Source organism: Syzygium oleosum, unplaced genomic scaffold (genome assembly GCF_021117445.2).
Source record: "Syzygium oleosum isolate NSW1041296 unplaced genomic scaffold, Sole_v2.1 Sole_v2.13, whole genome shotgun sequence".
Lineage (NCBI taxonomy): Eukaryota > Viridiplantae > Streptophyta > Magnoliopsida > Myrtales > Myrtaceae > Syzygium > Syzygium oleosum.
Window position 1 is genome coordinate 9964578 of NW_026607497.1, and position 24212 is coordinate 9988789.

Consider the following 24212-nt stretch of genomic DNA (forward strand, 5'->3'; position numbering starts at 1 on the left):
GCATCGTTTATATAATCTGTCCTGAATCTGAATTCTTCAGTAATGTTATTCATTTCCGCATAAATATATAAAAATTATTTAAGATCACCTATTCACCCCCCTCTAGGTGATCCTTGCTAGCCACATCAATTGGTATCAAAGCGGGTTGCTTGTTTACTGAAGTGTTTTACTTCTAAGCTAACGATCTATATGGCTAGCTTTGGTGCTCCAGGTCTTATTGAAGGACAAAGTAACAACAGACCACCATATTTCGATGGCAAGGAATATAGTGTCTGGAAGAATAAGACGAAGGTATTCATTAAGTCAATTGATCATATGCAATGGGATGTCATCATCAGAGGAGTCAACCCAAAATCTTTTGATTCAAAAGAAAAGGCAGATGCAAGCAGAACAGCAGATCCTCCATTATCTCAAACTGAGATATCCAAAAGAGAAACCTTAGATTCTAAAGCAATTTATTCTTTATATTGTGCTTTATCTCCTATTGAATATAAGAAAATTGCTGCTTGTGAATCAGTTAAGGAAATCTGGGATACTCTCCACATTACTTATGAAGGAACAGATCGAGCCAAGGAAACTCAAATCAATCTTTTGCTTGGTCAAAATGAATCCTTCAAACTGAAGCCTGAAGAATCAATTGCTGATATGTATGATAGGTTTACTGACATAGTAAACGGTCTTGCATATCAAGGACAACCGGTCCCAGATGCATTGAAAGTCAACAAACTACTGAGAGGACTGACAAAGGAATGGGATAATATCAAAACATCTCTTCGTGAGACACAAAGGATCAAGCCTCTATCAGTGAATGAGTTAATTGTAACTCTTCAATCGTATGAGACTGAGAAACGGAATGAGGAGAATGAATCCAGAAGTAACAAGTCAATTGCATTAAGGACTAATATTGATTCTGATGCAGATTCTGAAGATGAAGGTGTTGACGATGAAGAACTAGCTCTCTTCATAAAGAAGTACAAGAAAATGAAGATCAAAGGAAGAAATCTCAAAGGGAAGAATCCTTTTGAGAAAAAGAAATCTTTCGATGAAACAGAAAGATCAAAGGAAGTAATATGCTTTCACTGTAGGAAACGTGGACATATCAAACCAAATTGTCCACTTCTGAAAAAGAAGACCAAATTTGAGAAAGCAAAGAAGGCCCTAAAGGCAGAAACCTGGAGTGACACTGAGTGCGAAGACAGTGATGAAGATATCTCAAATTTCTGTCTAATGGCTAAGTCAGACTCAGACTCAGACTCAGATTCAGATCCTAAAGTGGAAATTGAGGTAAAGCATTCTGATATGCCTATTGAAGTATCAAGTTACATTGATGAATTATGTTTTGAATTTAAGACTGCTCTTAAAAGAATCTCTTCTTTGAAAAAGGAAAATTCATCACTGAGGCAACAAGATGTTTCTCAAAAAGAAAAAATCGATTTCCTTCAAAAAGAATTTCATCAAATCAAGGAAAGTCGAGATTCTCTTTCCAATGAAAATGCTATTTTGAAAAAGGAAGTTTCAGAAATTACTTCCAAGTTTTCAAAAGGTTCAGAAACCTTGAAGCATATCCTTTCCATCCAAATTCCTTACTATAACAAATCTGGTCTCGGATTTTGTAAAGGAAAGTGATAGCTTGATTGATTTTCCAAAGGTCAAGGAGAGATTAAAACAAAGACCTCCTCGACAAGCTTATAAAAACCATTTCAAGAGGAATTTTGTAAAACCTGTTGGCCGAAGTGCACTAAAGTGTTCAAAATGTGGAGATCCACAACATTTTGAGAATGAATATCCTAAGGTCTGGAGACCTGTTCGAAGAGATTTTGTTAAGACAGCTTATACTAATTCCCAAGGACCCAAACAAATTTGGGTACCAAAGAAAACTTGAGATCTTATGATTTTTGCAGGTAACCACAAAGAGAAAAAGAAAGTGTTACTTAGACAGTGGATGTTCTAGACACATGACAGGAGATCCTAGTATATTCGTTGATCTACAAAGTCTGAATGGTGGAAAAGTTTCCTTTGGAGGAAATAACAAAGGAAAAATAGTTGGGAAAGGAACGGTTGAAATTGGAGGACTCACAATCAATGATGTCTCATTGGTAAAAGGACTCAACTACAATTTGATCAGCATAAGCCAACTATGTGATACAAGCTTCAGAATCAACTTCCAAGAAGATACATGCTTAGGAACAAGCAAAGACTCTTCTCAAACATTCACAGGAAGAAGACATGGCAATATTTATCTTCTAGATGTAAACCCAAATTCTACTCATTGTCTGATCTCAATCAAAGAAGATGACGATCTATGGCACAAAAGGTTGTGGCATATCAGTATGAAACAAATCTCAAAGATCTCAAACAAGAAACTAGTTCGAGGACTACCAGATTTGAAATACAAAAGGACAGAATTATGCAATGCCTGCACTCTAGGAAAACAAGTAAGAAGTTCTTTTAAATCCATACATCATGTCTCCACTGATCGTGCTTTGCAGCTTCTTTATATGGATCTATTTGGACCAACCAGAACACAAAGTATTGGTGGTAAGAAGTATTGTTTAGTTATTATTGATGACTTCACAAGATTTACATGGGTGTTCTTTCTTGCTCATAAAAATGAAGCATTTTCATATTTTTCAAAATTTGCAAAAAGAGTTCAGAATGAAAAGGGCTATACCATTTCCTGCATTAAAACTGATCATGGGGGAGAATTTGAAAACCAAAATTTTTTCAGATTTTTGTGAGGAAAATGGTTTTCAACACAATTTTTCTACTCCATATACACTAGAACAGAATGGTGTTGTGGAAAGGAAAAATCGTTCTTTGCAAGAAATGGCAAGAACTCGTTGATTGAAAGCAATATTCCTTTTCATTTCGGGCGTATGCGTTTTACAAAGATGTTATATCATTAACGAGTTTTCTCGGACCTATTCTTGAGAAAACCCCCTATGAGCTTTACAAAGGTAGAAAGCCCAGTATCTCATATTTTCGTGTGTTTGGTTGTAAATGCTTTATTCTCAAAAATCCAAATAACCACACTGGCAAGTTTGATGAGAAAGCAGATGAAGGACTCTTCCTTGGATATTCTACTACTAGCAAAGCATACAGAGTCTTCAACAAGAAGTCCCAGACTGTGGAAGAAACAATGAATGTAAAGTTTGAAGAAAATATTCAGACTCACAAAGATGAATCTGAACCATCTACCAACAGTCAAGAGTCATCAGAAGATCATCAAGAATCTCAAAAGAGCGTAGAACCTATAGAAGAAGGGAAAGAAGACAAAATACAGACTCATTCAGAATCATCAGAGTCTGCAGATATTCAAAAGGCAAGATTTGACAAAAACTGGAAACATAAATCCAATCATCCGACAAACCTTATCATTGGAGAAATAGAAGATGGTATCAAGACTAGATCCAAACACAAGGAGAACATCAGCAACTTGGCACTGATATCAGAAATTGAACCAAAAGAAGTTGGTGAAGCCTTATCAGATGATAGCTGGATCGATGCTATGCAGGAGGAACTTCAACAGTTCAGAATCAATAAAGTATGGGAACTTGTGCCAAGACCCACAAATTATCCAGTAATTGGAACAAAATGGGTATTCAGAAACAAACTGGATGACAAAGGGAAAGTCACAAGAAACAAAGCAAGATTGGTTGCAAAAGGTTATTCTCAAGAAGAAGGCATAGATTATGATGAAACATATGCACTAGTTGCAAGGTTAGAAGCCATTCGGCTACTATTAGCTTATGATTGTTTCCATAACTTTAAATTGTTTCAGATGGACGTAAAAAGTGCCTTTCTGAATGGATATATCGAAGAAGAAGTTTATGTGGAATAACCACCTGGTTTTGAAGAACCAAGGAAGACTGAATATGTCTACAGACTTAAAAAGGCCCTTTATGGTCTAAAACAATCACCCAGAGCTTGGTACGAAAGGTTAAGTACCTTCCTTCTGCAAAATGACTTCACAAAAGGTAAGGTTGATACAACTCTATTCATCAAGAGAAAAGGTAAGGACTTTCTACTTGTTCAGATTTATGTTGATGATATCATTTTTGGTTCTTCTAACGAACTGCTTTGCAAAGAGTTTTCAAAGAATATGCAGAATGAATTTGAGATGATATGATGGGTGAGTTAACATTCTTTCTTGGACTGCAAGTGAAACAAATAAAAGATGGTACTTTCATTAGCCAAGAGAAGTATGCAATGGAGATTGTCAAGAAGTTTGGATTGCAGAATTGCAAGAAAACAGACATTCCAATGTCTCCTTCATCCAAACTAGACAAAGACGAGAATGGTAAAAAGGTTGATCAAAAGGTATATAGAAGCATGATAGGTTCATTATTGTATCTTACTGCATCTAGACCTAACATTCTCTTTAGTGTCTGTATGTGTGCAAGATTTCAATCAGACCCAAGGGAATCTCATTTTTCTGCAGTTAAGAGGATAATTAAATACATTGGAACTTATCCAATGTTGGGTCTTTGGTATTCCAAAGATTCAGATTTTACTCTAACTGGTTATTCTGATGATTAATTGGCTGGATGTAAAGTGGACAGGAAAAGTACTACAGGTACATGTCAACTGCTTGGGAATATGTTGGTATCGTGGTATTCAAAGAAGCAAAATACAGTCGCACTTTCTACAGCAGAAGCAGAATATGTAGCTTTGGGAAGTTGCTTTGCACAGATTCTGTGGATGAAACAGCAGTTGCGAGACTCTGCCATCGAAGATTCAAGTGTTGCAATCAAATGTGACAACACAAGTGCCATTAATTTGACCAAAAATCCAATTCTTCATTCTCGTGCAAAGCATATTGAAATCAAACATCATTTCATTCGAGATCATGTTCAAAATGGTGATGTGAATATTCAATTCATTGATTCTAAGAATCAATTAGCTGATATATTCACAAAACCTCTTGACAAGTCATCATTTGAATACATTAGAAATAAACTATGCATTTCTTATCCATTTTCGTGAAGCATCTATTAGACAGGAATTTTTCAGAATCAAGTGCTCTCAGTCTGAATATTCTTCAGACTCTCAAAGCAAGGTACGTTCATATTTCAAATTTTGGCGAGTATATTTTTTACTGTTTTTGGCAGGATACATTCACATTTGTAAGTTTTGGAAGCAAATCAGGTACATATACTCATTTATCTGATAAATTATGCTTAAAATATTATCCTGAGATTGTCGTGTTTAGTTATACTTTCTAAGGTGTTCTGCCTTCCTATATGTTCGGATTTACTTTTTATACTGTCTAAAAATACTTTTACTTTCCAAAAACCGTCTTTATCGTTTATAAACTCTTTCGTGTCTTTTCAAACCTTATCAGTACGAACTTTTCTCTCAAAACACCCTTCCGAAATTGAGAGACTCTCCTCCTCTTCCTTCTCCAAAGATCAAATCTTTCTGCTCAAAAAGCAATCAAAATGCCTTTCAAGAGAAGATCATCACACATTCTCAACCTAGACTCCAAGTCTACTGCACCAGCAGAGTATATGGAGGTTTCAGATACAGAGTCGGACTATCCCGAAGACCGTTCTCAAGAGACACCACCACAGCGATCGTCTTCTCTAAAACCGTCTGGTAAAACTAATTTTCGGTACAGAAGCATTAAACGTGTGTGGGAAATTTATCAGAGGTTGAAAAGGAACAATGCCTCTGAGTCTGTTCTTCTTGCTTGCTTGAAAGACAACAATCTTCGCTCTGAAACACACCTTGTGCAAACCTATACTGAATATTGCACTAAATCTGACCAAGTTCCAACCAGCAATACCCCACAAGAGACCTCTTCCAAAAAGGGCAAAGAAAAAGTTGGAGAAACATCAACTCTCTCTGTCAAAAAATCTATTCAAAACATTAGCCCTAAAACCACCAGTGCAACCAAGTATGTTATTCCTGATGATGATGGTAAATTCTTTGATAGTTTTCAAATAAAAGTAGGGATTGCATCTGGTATGCCAGGAACTGGAGGCTTATTTAGAAGCAATGAGCACAATATCTTCTATAAGTTGCTGCGTGCTAGAGGGATAATGAACCATCGGACCGTCGATTTTGATTACCTTGAAAAAGCTGGAATTTCAGTGAAGCATTTGTTTGCCAAATTGGGCATTTATGAGTTTTGTTTGCAATCTGGAAATGTCTATGCTGAGCTGACTGCATATTTTTACTCAAATCTTTCTATTTTGTCACCCAACTGGATTCAATTCACTGTTGATGACAAAAAGTTTGATTTAAAAGCGGATGAGTTGGGCTTAATCATTGGAGCAAAATATTCCAAATTTATTCCACTAGAAGTAAGCCTCGAAGAAGCTTCCAGAGTGGCCTCAGAGAATGTAAACTTTTCTTAGGGCTCAAAAAGGCATCTTTCATATTCAGATTTGTCCAGAAGATCAGTGATTCTCCACAAGATCATTATCAATTGTTTGAAGCCCAAAGCAGCATCGAAGACTGACTTATCCAAGTCAGAAATTAAGCTTATATGGGCAATCCTGCAAGGTCAATCTTTCTCTCTTCCCCATGTCATCATTTTCCATATGTATAGAACGTTACATAAGGACAAGGGACAACTACCATATGGTGCTCTTATTTTTCGAATCTTTATGTTCCTCAAGATATCCATTCCTGATGAGTTGAGCAAAACCCTTGTACCTTGTATGTATGTTGGGGAAAGGATGCTATCTAAGATGAAACAGTTTGATGATGTAAAAGAGAAAGCAAAGGGCAAAGAGGCTCAATAGTCGGGGGCCAAACCTGTTGGAAAGAAATTTGAGAAAGAAAAAGAGCAAGGAAAAAGAACTAGCTCTGCCAGCAAGAAGACTGTTTCTCCTAACCCAATCAAAGTGTAAAAGAAACGAAAAATTCTTCTGCATGATGAAAATGATGAAGCAGAAGCTGAACACTTTGAAACAGGATGCTCAGAACATGTTCCTGAACCAGATCCCAAGGTTTCAGAACCAATTCATACAGAACATGTTTCTGAAGGTGAAGCACCTGTTCAGGGGGAGATTCCACCGGAATCAGTCAAAGGGAACGATCAGCAAGCTAATGTCCAGGAACAGTCTTCTGTCAATCAGAACATTCTCTCTATTCTGCTTGAAATTAAAGAAAAACAAGCTGCTCTAGAACAAGACATGAAGACTCTTCAAAGAATTGTTGAGGAAAACAACAAATCTCAACAGCTTCAGGCGGCAGCAGACAAAGCAGATCTGGAGAAAGCCATCGCTACATGCTCGTCCAACATGGATAAGGCTGTAGGACAATGCAATTCGAAAATTGAGGAGACTGTCTCAATTTTGGAAAACTTTCAACTGATTCGTACCCCTTCAAACAAATAGCCTGTTTTTAACTTTTCTATACAATTAATCTGATTTCATCTGGTCTGTAATATTTCTGACAATTGATTGTTAGACTTATTAATTGCTTCATATCAATTACTTATTCTCTCCAAAGTTTATTTTTGTTGTTGACAAAAAGGGGGAGAAATTATATGCAGATTTGCAATACTAATGTTAATACGCAGGAACAAATGCAGGTTATATGCATAGGAAGAGAAAGACACAGACATCAGAGTTTGCTCTTTCTATATCAATCTGAGCATCAATACGCTTAATATGCTTATTCATTTTCAAATTAATTAAATTTGCAGGAAAGTTTTTGTCACCATCAAAAAGGGGGAGATTGTTGAGGAAAACTCCTATTGATTTTGAAGTTGACAAAACCTTCCAATTTATTGTAAATCTGAAACTTATTCCGAACTGATTTATTAAAGGAAGTTATTCAGACTTTACAAGTTGTCAAACATTTTATTGAAGACCCACATTATCCTAGTTCTGAGATTCAGACGCAAAATTAGTCAGATGCAAACGAAGAAATTATTCAGACGCAGATGCAGAAGTTCTTCAGACGCAGACGCAGAATTTCTTCAGATGCAGACGCAGAATTCAGAACCAAGTATAACAGCTAGTGATTCGGTATAGATTTCACAGAAGGAAAGTTTTGATTGTTTCAATCTAAAGCTATAACTGATTGACAATCAAATACTACGACAAGTATGCATTACAACGGACAAAACTCTACTTATGGAAACCAAGATTCTGATTGTATGGGCGAACAGAATCAGCGGGATTCAGAATCTGTCATCCAACGGCTACTCAATTCTTATTATACAAATCTGTCCACGGTGAAGATTGGAAGATGATCCTCTAATAGCTGTTCAACGGCCAGTGTGGAAATAGAGGAGTATTTAAGGAGATCAACGAGCAGCAGAAGGAAGAACATAATCAAGAATCAACAAGTCCAAAGTCTGAGCATACTCCGATCATTCTTTACTTGTCTTACTGAGCCTAAAACTAAGATCTTGAGGGATACATTGTAAGGGTGATTGTGTAAGATAGAGAGTCCCATCATACACAAGAGTGCTATTACTCTAAAGCTGTAATTCCTCATTGATTACATAGTGAAATCCAGCCGATAGGCTGTCAGCGTGGGAGAGTGGACGTAGGCTTACTATAAGCCGAACCACTATAAACTTGTGTACAGATTTTCTATTCCTTATCTTTTACTTTACTTTCTGCACATCAAGAGCATTGTTTATATAATCTGTCCTGAATCTGAATTCTTCAGTAATGTTATTCATTTCCGCATAAATATATAAAAATTATTTAAGATCACCTATTCACCCCCCTCTAGGTGATCCTTGCTAGCCACATCAGATGCATCGTCGCTCCTTAACAAATAAAAGATAGAAGGTATTCTTGAGTCAATAATAGTGTGAACTTAAGACCTACTCTGCAGTCAGTTTTGTGTAATAAAAAGAATACTGCAGTAATATTTTTGTATGGTGGTCCAAAAACAACAATTACTATACATCCGGCTATTCTACCCAAATTGACCATCAAACCGATAATCTGAGAATTCAAAAATAAACAGATGATAATTACAATTGCCTCTCAATTTTTGTGGATTCCATTCTTGCAAGAGTAATGAGCTACTGAAAATTTGAAGACGCAAGCTACTTCATAGTTCAGACGATGACTTGCATTCTCTTGTATTTTTTGTTCGTGTATTTGCCTTCTTTTTTCCATGGATATATGCATCAGAAATTCTAAAACTTATCGTAAAAGTGTAATCGAGTCCTAAAACTTTTAAAATTACAATCAAGTTCTAAAACTTATTAAATTTTTGCAATTAAGTCTCTTTATTAACCGTCTAGTATAGTTCACGGAAAGTGCTCACGAGAGCTTCCACATCAGAAAAAAAGTAGAAATTTAAAAAGAGAAGAAAAAAAGATATGAGTTAAAATAAATTATTTTAAATTAACAAAAAAAAAAGGGGGCAAGTTATAGGGCTGTTCTCCTTTGTCGGAGCCACTCCTCCGACGTACTGCGTCGGGCCACTGATGGTGACTAGTTGAGAAATCGAAAGTGGTGGTGAGTGGCACGAGTGCTTGGGCCGGCTTGACTCGCAGCCGAGCCGGAGCGTGCTGTTCATGAGCTTCGGGCGCATGGGGGTGCTCGACTCATAGACAATTGCAAGCGTTCCTCTCGTTCGTCGAAGTTTGTTTGGATCAGAGGTGATGGAGGTCTGGAACTTAAGTTTGATTTGTGCTTCCTCAGGGGAGAGTAAGCTAGCCTATGGGCCCGTTTGATTCGGCTTTGGGGAATGCCTTTGGCAAAATGCAAAGGTCTTCGAGCTAAAAGGATTTTTCGAAATGCAAGTAGTGTTTGATAATGTGCATTTTAAAATCACATTTGAGAGCAACTTTGGCCTAAATACAATTTGGTAAAAATTATATTTTGTAAAAGACTTTTACTGATATTTAAAAAAAAAGAAAAAAAAACAATCTTGATGGAGCTCACCCACCGATTACCACCGCCGGCCAGATCTGATCGCGCAGCCACCGCCGCCTGACCTCAGGCGAGGTGGCCTAAGGTCGTGTGACTTGAAGCGTCGCCTGGGTCGCACAACCCAGGCGACGCCTGAGGTCATCGGACCTCAGGCGGCGTCGACTGGGTCGCGCGACCGCCACCTAGGGTCACCGGACCTCGGGTGATGCCTTGGGTTGCGCGTCCCAAGCAACGCTTGGCCTGGGTCGCGTGACCCAGGCAACGCCCAAGGTTTGATGACCCCAGGTGGTGGTCATCGGGGTCGTGCAACCTCGGCGACCACCGCCTGGGGTCGCGCGACCACAGGCTGCCTATCACATGGGGCTCGTTGGGGTCGCGCTACCCCTCAGGCGGTAGTCGTCGGCCGCTAGACCCAAAGCTTGAATAAGATGAATAGTAGTCGCTTGATGAACAGTAAAGTTGCATCCCGAAAATGCAAGTTCCCCAGGGCTTCTTCATTCAACCAAAGGCCCTTGGCAAGCTTTGGAGATGCAATTGCCAAACAATTTTACATTTGCTCAAGGGACTTTAGAGTCCCAAAGCAGCATTCAAATGAAGAAACCAAATAGGGCCAATGAAAAGAGTTCAATTAATTCAAAAGTGAACAGGGACCAACGACAAAGCCAGAGCTGTCGAAGATGCAAAACGAGAGGTTTTTTCGAACTTTAGATTGAGATTTTCGTGGAGTGGCAAAATTAAGATAGGGAGAATGAAAAAAGTTTGCAATGCACAGTTTGGAGAATTAAAAGATCTGGCGAGGGTCGGATATGGCGAGGGTTGCCCTCGTCCGCCCAGGCGAGGATGACCCTTGCCTGACGCCGGCAAGGGCAGCCCTCGCCGGCTTTCTCCGCCAAAGAGAAGAAAAGAAAAAAAAAATAGAAAAAGGAAAAAGACGAACATGCCGATGGCCCAAAGTAACGTGGGGTAAATGCGTCATTGGTAAAATAGTTTGAGGTTTTTCGTGTCACAAAAAAAAAGTTTAGATAAATTTATTACAAGTGACATAGTTTGGAGTTTTTCATGTCACAAAAAAAATTCAGGGTAAATCTGTCACAAGTGACATAATTTAGAATTTTTTGTGGCATTTTCCCTTATTCATTTGTTTTGCTAAGTACCCGTTTTTTTTTTCTTAGATGGACTTCTATTCGTTCTGTTTTCAGATTTGTTTCTTTCTTTTAATTTGTTTTTCTAAAGATCCAAATAAGCATTTTTTTCATCGGAGAATAATAAACAAATAAAATAAAATCACATCAGCATTTTCTGTTAATTAAATTGGACGGAGCTAATAAAGACACTTGATTGCATCAATTTGATAAATTTTAAAATTTAATTGCACATTCACGATAAATTTTAGATGTGCACTTATCCACTTTTTATATTATATTCTAACTTGCAAACAGCTATATATTATGCAAAAATATTTCCTGATGATTTGACTATTTATTTAATTGGTGTGAGCCGAAACTAATTTCATCAACAGGTACAATCTTTAGGAGAGAGTACTCGAGAAGAGAGGAGAATAGGAGAAAAGAAGTATACCGAGCTCCCACAAGATGACACGGGTCCCCAAGAGCTGCCCTCTTCATGAGCCTGCTAAAGTCAATCAAATCCCTTGTCAGTTATAAACCATTTTCAAATGACTCGTATAAACGTTGATTCTAAAACACTGTTAATTGCGGCGAGGCAACACTATGCCAGCAGCAGTGTTTAGATTGAAAAGAGACGATAGCGCGGGAGAAAAAGGGGAAATCAAAAGGTAATAAAAGCACCTTTACTTCACGGTAGTGTACCAGAACAATGTGCGAGAGCTCCCTGTAACAGTCAGCAAAAAGATGGAACAAGAGAAAACTGCAGTCAAGACATTTTGCTTTCCCCTGAATGAGTTCCAATGATGTTCTCCTATTATAATCTCTCCTTTACCAAGAAGAGAAAGAAATTATTTTCAACTTATTGTCCAAAGAAAGCATTATAAAGTACCAAACTAACTAAAGTAATTAACTCGTGAGATTTGTTGGAACCACAGTCAACTATTATGAAAGCTTTAATTTTTAGATAAAGGCGTAATTTAATATTTAATTACTCTAATATTATCCCTTATGCTTAGTTTGATCTTTTTACCTAGTACTAAGATTGACACATTTAATCAGGGAGGCAAATAAAGCTCAGAAAGATTTGAACTTACGATCTCGTGGCTTTGATACAATGTGAGATTTTGTGGGACCATAGTCAACTGTTTTAAACTTTAAGCTTTTATATGAAGGCAAAGTTTAATATCTAATTACTCTAACATACTTAAAAGCAATTTTTTTTTTAGCTGTCAACTATGTGCCTTATCTATCTACAGATACATATACATATACAGAACCACATCCCCCCACCAAACACACGCACAGAAGATAAATTATTCATAATGAATAGCCTTTTTATCCCAATAACCTTATTCTTTGAAGATTATCTATTAAGACCTTACAGAAAACTCACTCTTCGGGCATCCAATAGCTGCGTCGCTGAAAATATTCATTATGTTCTCCATGTGCATAATAGCATTGCAACATGTCAACATTTCCCACCTGAAATGATTATACTTCATCTACTATTAAAGACTGCATAAGAAGACCTTCAGGGTATAGCTACAAAGTCAGATATCTTACGTGGAGTCTCTCGTGAGCTTCCCCCACTGTCTTCCGATCTATTTTCTTCCTCCACTTATACCCATCCCTTCTGAAGTATCTGAGCGTCTTCTTATCATAAAGAAATAGAGAACCACCTGCATACAAAAAGTAGGGAAAATTCCAATTTGGGGTCCAAAGTAGGGCCATTTTCTCAATTTGGGATCCCAAGTGGATTTAGTGCCAAATTGATACCCAAAGTCCCCAAAAAATGTCAAACAAGGGTCTGGGTCGCCGGCCGACCAAAATACCCGCCGGCCGGCGATACGGCGACTGTTCCGGTGAACGGAAACAGTGTTTTTATATATTTTTTTCTTTTTTCTGTTCCTTTTCCTCTTTTTTTTTCTCATTTCCCTCCGCCGGCCATTGCCGGGGCCGGCGGAGGTCGCCGCCTCGGGCGGAGGCGGTCCCTCGCCGACGAGGGCGACCTGGGCCGGGCGAGGATCGCCCCCGCCGGCGTCGGGCGTGGGCCGCCCTCGCCGGCCGGGCGGGCCGGGCGACCCTCGCCGATCCGGCGAGAGCATCCCACGCCGGATCCGGCGAGGGTCGCCCTCGCCCACCCGGCCCGGCGAGGGCGACCCGAGGCGGCGAGGTCGCCCTCGCCGGCGAGGGTCGCCCGACGCCGACGAGGGCGACCCTCGCCCGGCCCTGGGTCGCCCTCGCCGGTGAGGGCCGCCTCCGCCTGAGGCCGGCGACCTCCGCCGGCCCCGGCAATGGCCAGCGGAGGGAAAGGAGAACAAAAAAAGAGGAAAAGGAACAGAAAAAAATAGAAAGAAGAAAAAAAAATATAAAAACACTGTTTTCGTTCGCCAGAACAGTTGCGGGATCGCCGGCCGGCGGATATTTTGGCCGACCGACAACCCGGACCTTTGTTTGACACTTTTTAAGGACTTTGGATATCAATTTGACATTAAGTCCACTTAAAACCCCAAATTGAGAAAATTGCCCTATTTTAAACTCCAAATTGGAATTTTCCCCGAAAAGTATGACCACGTGAGGCATGCAATGAGAGAGTCTACCTTTACAAAGCACATCTCATCTGACATGGTCGTTCCCGAGGACATTACAAGGGACAGGTGTCAGAAGTTTTTCATTTCACACGAAAAAGAAAGGAGAGAAACTAAGCAAAAGCAATCAATGAATCAGCACTTTAAAACACAAAACCATGGAAAAAACAGGAAATGCAATTCCGTCTACAATTCAGACCGAAGCAGCTACAGACACTAATTATACACAAGGAGAAAAACAGGAAACTCCGTGAAGCAGGACTGAGGATCAACTATGTAAAAAGACCAAGCAAGCAATAATCATCTCTGAATGGATCTTTAAGATAAGAAAATAGTTCAAACAATCACCAAAAATGAAAAGCGTTAATACCGCAAAAAACCTCAAACTGGTACGCCTGTGACAATTTTACCCCAAATTAATTTTTTGACTATCAAAAACCCCAAACCGGTATACCTGTGACAAATTTACTCTCAATTTATTTTCGTTAAATTTTACTGTCAAATTGTTTTATTAAATGACACGTGGCAATTGACAGATGTACCAATTTTATGTTTTACCCTCCGTTTGTCATAGACATACCAGTTTATGATTTTTTGTGGAATTAATTTAATTTAATGGAAATTAACGAATGGTAAATTTATCACAAATGTACCAATTCAGGGTTTTTTATGGTCAAAAAATTAGTTTTGGGTAAATTTGTCATAGGTGTACCAGTTTGAGGCTTTTCATGATCCAAAAATTAATTTGGGATAAAATTATCACAAGTACACCAGTTTGAGATTTTTTGTGATATTAACCAAATAAAAAGTAGATACTGCCTGCATTCGATGTGATGTGAGTGATTGCTTCCACCTCCTCCAATGACATCTCAATCAAACCACAAAAGCATTAAGCCATGAGGAGACGATACGAACCCAAAAGGCGTAACTCATAGCACCAACAATATACAACAAAAGTAACTATTACTGTAAAGTCCAACATTGTGAACTTGTTAGCTGTATTATGATATTATAGAAAATGCAAAAACTTATTAACATGGTATCCAGGAGGTTCCACAGTTGTTGATTATTATCCGTTCATTTGGAGTATGCAGGCATGTAACTTACAAAGTAGGAAAAATGAAAAAGGAATCCAATATGAATCAGTAGGATGTAGAGATCTTGCTCCTCACCAAGAATCAGCTTCTACATAGAATTATTCATGCTATCTACAATTATTACTTCATATAGAAAGCACACTCACTTAGAAATACAAGATTTAGAAGAAAAGATCAAGGTTACACCGTGAATCTGAAAGTGATAAACCTAACCATAAAATTACCCAATTCATAGGGAAAACCAACATACTTGGAGGCATATTTGCAGGCTCTGGTGTAATTGGAAACTTTTTGTAGTTTTTAAGAATTTCACAAATTTCAGCTGGGCGTAACCACCGATCTTGTGCGTCCATAAGTATTTGCTGAATATCTGCATCAAATCATATCCCAATCTGTAAAATTATTTCAAATTGCTGAAAGATTTCATTTATCTTTGGAAATTAAATATAAAAAATCGACATATTTCTATTTACTGGTAAAATTAAAGTTGAGATACCAGAGTGTAAATTTTCCACGGCATTATAATAACCGACAAGGGATGGTAAATTTTTTTTTCCTTTTTAGCTGCAGTCAGACGATTCAACTAATGTTGACGGTAAGCAGCCAAATAACAATAAAAAAAAATGAACCTCCTCCTAAACCTCTTCAGTGTGAGGCCATGCTAGCGCATTATCATTAGCCAAATGAAAATGCAAAATACCCCCCTAAAATGTTGGTAGTTCCAAGAACAAATCTCTTAAAGAAGACGAGTAGATGCAGACAGGTTGGCAAGCAACCTGTAGAAATGCCAGATGCAGGTGGGGCCGGTACTTTTTTGTGTCCACCTCTTTCCAACGGGGGCATCGCAAATCCCTAAAAAGTACAGTTTGATTCCAAGCTCTATCTTGGCTAGTATAATGCTCCAGGAAGTGTAGTCGGGAAACAAAAGCAAATGATCATTGTTGTGTTGCCCCAGAAAAGGAGGTGTATGACAAGGGAATTCTTGTTGTGAGAGAAACCATGGATGACTCTTGATTTACACCTTACGTGGAGTATATTGACTGCTCAAAATTGTCGTATGAGTGCAAGTGCATTTCGGTGACCATGTTAAGCACCCAGAAAGGAATGTGAGGAACTTTGTTTCGAAGTGAATGATATTTGGGAAAAGATCTAGTAAGAGTATATGGGCTTCGTTTAAAAGAACATGCAGTCAAAGCTGTAGCACTAAATATTAAAATTTCAGATGGTGCATGAGGGCCTGCCCTAGAAATCATCGATCAATTTAGTTGTAAGACTGCCTCATCTTTCATTGAGGATACCCTCGTCTTTTGCAACACTGACTAAATCACAACACCACCCGAATTCAACCAAAAGTTGCATGTGTCTAATTAACCTCCATTGCCTCTTGGCATTGCCTAGCAAACAACTAAAGTGACCTGCCACAGAGAATGGAAGCTGACAGAGAGGGGTTTGCGAATGTTTCTTGAGACACTTTTTCATTGTATCATTTCCAAGAATCAAGCATAAAAAAGGATACCTTGCCTCCAACGAATTAAAGTAAAGCTCAGAACACCTAAGACGAGGATTTGTCAAGACTCGCTAATCCCGCAAATTAGAATAGTACAGGAGACACAAAAAAGAAGAAGAAGAGGAAAACAGAGCAAAGAACAACAACTACAACGACACCCTCCACATAAACTCCAATTCAAGCTACCGTTACTTCAACCAAAGAAAGACGCACACGCATCGCGCAAAGAAAAAATTCTGACATCTTCACGGAGAAAGTTACGACGAAAAATTGGAAACGAATGATCACACGCAGCAATTTCCATCGACATCGAATTTGTGATTTACCGAGCACGTTTCGCCTCGTGTCAGCCATGAACTATCTCAGTCGATCGGCAAAAGAATGGAGCTCTCAGTCTTTGCCACCTCGGATCTGAACAAGCTCGAAGCACGAAAAAGTATTGCGATAGAAGAGACGAATTTAATGGAGAGAGAGTGAAGTTTGTTGCGGGCGAAGAAGAAGATGATGATATTTTTAAGGAGGGATGAGTGAACTAGAAGTCCTAAAATTTATCATGAAAGTGTAATTGAGTATTAAAACTTTTAAAAAATACAATTAAGTCCTAAAATTTATCATAAAAGTGCAATCAAATTCTAAAACTTTTAAAGAGTGTAATCAAGTTCTAAAATTTGTCATCAAAGTGCAATCGAGTTCTAAAATTTATCAAATTGATCAAATCAAGTCCTTTTTGAAAGTTTTAGAATTCGATTACATTTTGGTGATAAATTTTATGACTTGATTGCGCTTTTTAAAAGTTTTATGACTAAATTACACTTTCGTGATAAGTTTTAAAAATTTCAGTGCATGTATCCTTTTAAGAACTACATCTACAGGCATTACCGTCTTAAAAAATGATCGACCCAAAATCTTATATTTTTTGTCCTTTTAATTTTATCATGAATTTGAGTATTTAATTTTCAAGTAACGTGGCCGAGGAGAGAGAAAAAAAATTGTGGAGTAATTCTAAATCCTAGTTATTTTTGTCCATTGGCCAATTTATGAGGAAGGGCGAGATTAAACTAATTGAAAACTGTGTTTTTCTTACTCATGGCTATCCTATCAATTTGGCTATGCGATGTAAATTCTAAAAATCGAAGAGTGAGAAAATCCGTAAGTTCGTTTGAAATTTTTTTGATAAAGTCGCTATGGATTTCGTTCTGCCTTCTAAATCTACTATTCTCGGACCATTCTTCATCTAGCTTATTTCCCGGTTGCAATTTGCTTATAAGTCTTGCTCTTTATTTTTGTTACATGAACAACAAATTTTGTTGGTGTCAACACTTAAAAATAAAACCATGTCTAGTTAATCGACATAATGCAGATACAGAGTTCGGTGTTAATTGATTACAATTGGTGATAAGTGGTCAATTATAGAGAAGCTAATCGACGAATACAACAATCGACATGATGCCAATAAAAAAATTCGTGTCAAACAAGTAGATTGTCAATAGAGGGCTTATCGGCTTGTTGATAATTGTGAATATCAATGACCAAGTATTGTTATCGACAAACAATGATGATTGATTGACGATTGACACTTAGTAGTTGAAGGCAGAGTTGAAGACGACAAAGATATCGATTGAAGTCCGATGAGCAATTCGTGGAGAAGATCAATGTGTAATTATGGAGATCAATTGTGGAACCAGAAATTACAGACGTGCGATCGAGCTTAGCAACAATTGGGGATTTACCACAGCATATGGATAACATGAACATGCGGTTATGGGGCGTGGTCATGGAGCCGAAGATTATGGATGTTTAGTTGTAACCTGCAATTGAAGTATATGCATGCTGCTTCAGAGTTCGGACGATGACTTGCATTCTGTTGGAGTTTCAGTTCGTTTGTTTCCTTTCTTTTTTCTATTATATTCTAACTTTACAGCAACTGTATAATCATGTAACAATATTTCGAGGTGATTAGACTTTTTATCTATCTGATGTAAAACACACTTAAAGCTGAAACTAACTTCATCAAAAGTTACGATCTTTAGGAGAATTTCTTGTTAAATATTGCTCGAAAACCATCCATCCCGTGATCCAAAAGACCCCATTTGCTCAATAGTTGCTTATAAAATCAGCCATAGGTTATATTAAAAGCAAACCACCAAGGATTGATGAGGATCAACAATAATTGACAATTTCATAATATTTATGAGTTGTGGAATGTGGGAATTAATTTAAAAAAAAACGACCATTACCGAAGGAAAAATATTTAAAATGACCAAAAGAAGTCTCTATCATGGGTCTATTGTTTTATTAATTAATTAGGGTTAATGCCACAAAAACCCTAAACTGGTTCACCTATGACAAATTTATCCAAAACTAATTTTTTTGCAGCCAAAAATCCTAAACTGGTACAATGACAAATTTACCCTCTCTTAATTTCTTTTAAATTTTATTGTCAAATTGCTGAGTTGAATGATACATGACAGTTGACAAGTGTACTAGTTTGGGGTTTTACTCTTCCGTTTGTCACAAATTTATCAATTTGTGATTTTTCGTAGTATTAATCCAATTTAATGAAGGGTAAAATTGTCACAAGTATACCGATTTGAGATTTTTATTAGTCAAAAAATTAATTTGGGATAAATTTATAATAAATTTATTAATTTAAAATTTTTCGTAATATTAATTCTATTAATTAATAAAAGGTTACCATTGGTCATCAGAAAAGAGAAATAATTAAGAGAAAACGACCACTACCGAAGGAAAATGTTTTGAAATGACCAAACCAAGTCTGCGTCAGATCGGGTCAATTATTCTTTTCAATTATTGCACTTTTGGAAGCCACCATTTGGCAGCATTATCTAACGCAAACTACTTTCCCAGATTCCAGAGTAGTTGAAGACGAAACATTGTTCGGTCTAGTGGTCTCCACTGTCCAAGTCCTCTCGGACGTGCTGAGCGAGGCGCGGAAGACGCTGACACTTGGATGCTGCTTTCATTTATTGTCCTTATCACTGTTTATTCATCACATGATATTTGTATTCATTTGCGGAATTTGTGGTTCATCCTTATCATTTCGTATACAGTGGACTCCAACTTTTCCAATATGTGTTGCCCAATTCCTCCATTATTTGTGTACCTCCTTCACTTTTACGTGGGGCTATCGAAAATGATGGAGCCGATTTGACCGATCTAATCGATACTTTAAAAGCTCGATTATTGGATGACGACCTTATCAAGAATCGATTCGGCATGTCTTCCCTGTTGGTGCATAGACATATATAAAATCATATGTCTGTGTTGGAGTAGCATCACATCACTCATCGAGGGGAAATCTGACCCCAAAACGCGTGAAGCACGAGATGGACCTTGCGTTGCGTTGCATCGCTCGACCTTGACTTGTTTGTGCTGTGACCCACGGCCATTTAAATGTGTAATAAAAACTCAAAACAAACTCCTAAATATCATCAACTCAGGTTGCAATGACGGGCAAAGCTTCTTGCAAGAATCAACTTCCCCGGTAAAAAAAATAACGAAAGAAAACAAATAGGTTACCAAGAAAGAGGATGGTCATGCAAGAAGACAAACTTCTATGAGACTCATAGAGCAACACAAATAATTGGTCTATTTATTATTATTATTATTATTAGCGCTGCTGCTGTTGCTGCTGCTGCGAGAAAATATTAGGTCACTTTTTCCGATAATGTCTTAAAAATTAATTTTTTTGCTTTTAAGAAGTATTTCTTGTCAACGCTGGCAATAGGTGTTGACTGGTTCACCTATGTGTGGGGCCCGACTAGTATAAAACAGAATAAGAAGAAAGAAACAAAAAGTCAAAAGGTCAAAAGCAAAAGAAGAAAACAAAAAGAGGGGCAGCTTCGTGCGGGGGTGAGCCCGAGGGGAGAGAAAAGGAGTGAGTGCACCGACAGGGACTCACCAAGAGAGCGCGCGGGAGAAGAAGAGAAAGAGGGCTGAATTTTGTGGCCCGATTCGAAGGCCAAACAACGTTGAAATTGACTTAAATTTTAGTACGTTGTTCGTGAGATTAAGAATTACGAGTTGATAGGTTTCGTTCGTTGAGAATCTCTTCTAAATTAATAAATATACTTTTATGAAGCTTGCAACATGAGAATTAATAAATAAATAAAAATTCACCATTGTCCCATAAAAAATATTTAAAATGACCAAGAGAAGTCTATGTCAGTGGGTGAATTGTTTTTATGAATTGATAAAATATTAATCATCCAAAAAGAAAAATAATTAAAAAGTTACTACTACCTAAAAAAAATATTTTAAAATGACCAAACGTAGAGTGCATCAAAGAATGGGTAAACTATTTTTTTTTTTTTCAATTCTTGTGCTTTTGAAAGCCACGGCTTTGCAGCATTATCTTATGCAAGGCATCTTACAACCGAGTACTTAGAGACGAAACAAGCCGAGAACATGCTGGTCCATTGGCATCTCCCCTGTTCAAGTCTTCTCGGAAGTTTTGAATCGTGTTATTTAGTTTGGGTTGGATTGGATAGGCCTAAGCCGGGTGAGTGACTCATCTAAGTCAGAAATCCTTAAACTTGTTCCAACTATTTATGTGCTTGCGCGCGCCATTTCGGCCCTTAAGTAGATTATATTTCAAAGTGATACGTTTTAGCTATATTTATGTAAAATTCTTCTAATTAGAGATCAATTTAGTTTAAGCAACATATTGTGCTTAAAGGACAATTCATTGTGCTAATATTTTTGGCTTACTAAAAGTTTGTAAAATATATGCGTTGCATGGACATGGAGATCTTGATTCTAAGTCCATTATAATGGAAGTTTTCGTTATGTTTCCAGAAGAAGATTGAGAAAATTGGTTAATGAGCCGAATTTGGCAATGAATACATATACCTAATTTTGTCCATGAAATGCTTACTATAGATAATAGCATGCCCTTGTATTGTCTTTCAACTTATGGTTTTTGGAGAGTGCCATAACCCTAGCTTTCATTTGATTCAGAACCTAGAGGGTTGTATCTGGGTCCAAAGTTTAGAACCGCTGTCAAACAAGTTTCAGAGTAGAGCAAATACCCATTCTTTTTTGAAATGATAGCCCCATTCATGAACCTAGATAGACACGATGTCCAAGTTTAACCAGTCAATGGATGCACAATGCCAATGCCAAGCCAACAGGCTTTGACAGTCATCATTCGCTCATTCGCTCCACACTGTTTGGGAGGCGTGGAAGACGCTGACACTGGCACGCACCTGCACAGGAGGAAGAAGACGAAGTGAGAGCCACAAGCTCTCCTCCCCCACCACCTTCCCTCTTCCCCAAAAAAGATGGTCTTTTGTCCCCTCCTGTTTTTTTCCCATATCCGACAGGTTGTCGCGAATTTTGGGAAAAAAGACAACATACTTCTATGAGGTGTGGGACACGGGAATAAATAAAAATATAGCCATTATCAAAGATAAATTATTTAAGATGGCCAAAAGAAGTCTATATCGGAAAATGGGTGAATTGTTTTATAAATTGATTAAAACAATGAACACTACTAGAGAAAAAATGTTTTAAAATGACCAAATGAAGTCTGCCTCGAATATTGGGTAAAATTTATTCTCTCGTTATTGCACTTTTGAAAGCCAATATTTTGCGGCATTATATTAGGCAAGACACCTTACAAGATTGCCCTAAAGTATTTGAAGACGAAACAAGTCAAGAACATGTTGATCTAGTGGTATCTTCCCGGTTCAAGTCCTCTAGGAGGTTTTAAATCATTTTACTTGGCTTGGGTTGTGATGGGCTGGGCTAGGCAATGGACTCATCTCATCTAGCAAATCTAAACGGTAATATAAGCAAGAAGCCCAAAAACTTACTCCTATTACTTGCACGCCACGCACTCCACTCTCAAGTAGATTATATTTTAAAGTGAAAATTTTTAATTAAATTATGCAATATTCTTCTAGTTAGAAGTAAATTTATTTTATTTAGTATGTTGTCCTTAAAAGACAATTCAATTTTCAAAAAACTTGTGCATTGCATGGACATGGAGATCTTGATTCAAAGTCCATTATAATGTGACTTTTTCCTTATTTTACAAGAAGATTAAGAAAAATAGTTTTTATTGTCGAAATTTTAAGAAAAATAGTTAATCGGCAAGAATTTGGCAATAATTTTGTCTCTGAAAATGCTTCCTATAAATAATAGTATGTCCTTGCTTGTATTGTTTTTCAACTTGTAGTTCTTGAACCCTAGCTTTCATTTGATTCAGAATTTAGAGGACTTCAACCAGGTTCAAATTTATGAACCGGTGTCAAACAAATATCAGAGGAGAGCAAATACCCATTCTTTTTTAAAAATTGCACCAGTAATCCCTATAATCTCAGTACGAAGTCCTCCTTTGCTTCATTTAATTCGATATCCGTTTCTCACTTAATTGATAGGATTTTGAATTTTTCCACTCAAATTAACTTTCATTGTTTGGTTTTTCGTTTTCAGCTGAGTGATGCTTATATCTTTTGTGATTTATGAACTTATGTCTTGCAAGTGATAGGAATTAGATATGCAATAAGTTATAAAAGAGGCATAGCATGGCATGATATTTATTAGAGTTAATACCGCGAAAAACCCTAAACTGGTACACTTGTGACAGATTTACCCCAAACTATTTTTTTTATCACAAAAAACCCCAAACTGGTATATCTGTGACAATTTTACCCCGAACTATTTTTTTGACTACCAAAAACCCCAAACTGGTACACTTGTGACAATTTTACCCCGAATTAATTTTTTAATATTATTATTTTTTTCGAATTTTTTTAGTTTTTCTTTTCTTTTCTTTTTTTTTTTTTCATTCATCTTCAACCTTTGGCAGGCGGCATCAGCCCCGCCGGCCGCTGGCGAGGCCGACCTCGCTGTTGCTGGGCGAGGCCGACCTCGCCCGCAACTGGCGAGGTCGACCTTGCCCCACCCCTGGCGAGGTCAGGCTTGCCCACCCATGGCGATAGTGGGGTCGGTCTCGCCGGCAACTGGCGAGGTTGGTCTTGCCCACCCCTGGCGAGGTTCGATGTCGCCAGTCGCTGACGAGGGGTCGTCCTCGCCGTCACTGGCGAGGTTTGACCTCGTCGCTTCTGGGCGAGGCTGACCTCGCCAGTTGCGGCGGGGCCGAGCCTCGGCAGCGACAGTGAGGACGATCCCTCGCCATCAGCCGGCGGGGCCGACCTCGCCGGCCAAAGGTTGAAAATGAAGGAAAAAAAAAGGAAAGGAAAAAGATAAGATAAGAAAAACTAATAAAATTCGAAAAAATAATATTAAAAAATTAGGTCGGGGTAAAATTGTCATAAATGTATCAGTTTGGGGTTTTTCGTAATTAACAAATAGTTCGAGGTAAAATTGTCACAGATGTACCAGTTTGGGGTTTTTTATGGTCAAAAAAATAGTTTGGGGTAAATCTATCACAAGTGTACCAGTTTAGGGTTTTTCGTGGTATTAACCCTATTTATTAAGAAAAAATTGTTTAGAATGTATTTGTTACATAAAGTTGGAACGAGCTTTTACTATCCTTTTGGTTATTTGAATTGATGTGGTAAAGCATTTCTTAGAAACTTTGTGAGTTGATTATTTGCGAAAAGGTTTGAGAAATGTTATATAAAATGTATTTCGATCTATGAATTGAATTGTGAAAGGTTATATATTTTGCATTGTGAACTCGATTTATGAAATGTTTATGGATTGTTTCTATGCGTACTGACCTACACCTAGGAGGGAATATTGGTAGGCCTTAACACCAGACGTTAAGCAAATTTTCTAAAATGGTGTAGGTCAAATTTTTTAGTCAATTTCAATTATTCAGAGAAAACAAGTAATAATCACTTTCAAGTTTATTTGAAAAAGCAAATTGCCACTTTTTAGTGTTTTAAGTGCGACAACATTCACAGACATTGTAGTGTGACGTGGACAAAATTTAATCAATGTGGATGTCCACTCAATTGTCCCCATGAGCTAAATTTTATCTACATTATACTCCGACTTTGTTTACATTGCCTAAAGTTTTCCACGCATGTATGCACACT

The 24212-nt window shown here is 37.8% G+C and overlaps 1 protein-coding gene and 1 pseudogene across 2 annotated transcripts in view; both read right to left on the reverse strand.

Moving 5' to 3' along the window:
- Positions 1 to 16662, reverse strand: part of LOC115693003 (disease resistance protein RPV1-like) — a 29037-nt gene extending 12375 nt beyond the window's left edge. For both annotated transcript variants that reach the window (XM_056317012.1, XM_056317013.1), the window contains exons 1-4: positions 16506 to 16662; positions 14923 to 15042; positions 12551 to 12666; positions 11439 to 12469 (exon numbers count right to left, since the gene is read on the reverse strand). The gene's annotated coding sequence lies outside the window, so the exon portion shown is untranslated. The remainder of the gene's footprint in view (positions 1 to 11438; positions 12470 to 12550; positions 12667 to 14922; positions 15043 to 16505) is intronic.
- LOC115692987 (disease resistance protein RUN1-like) overlaps positions 1 to 24212 on the reverse strand; it is an 86859-nt pseudogene that overhangs the window by 46951 nt on the left and 15696 nt on the right.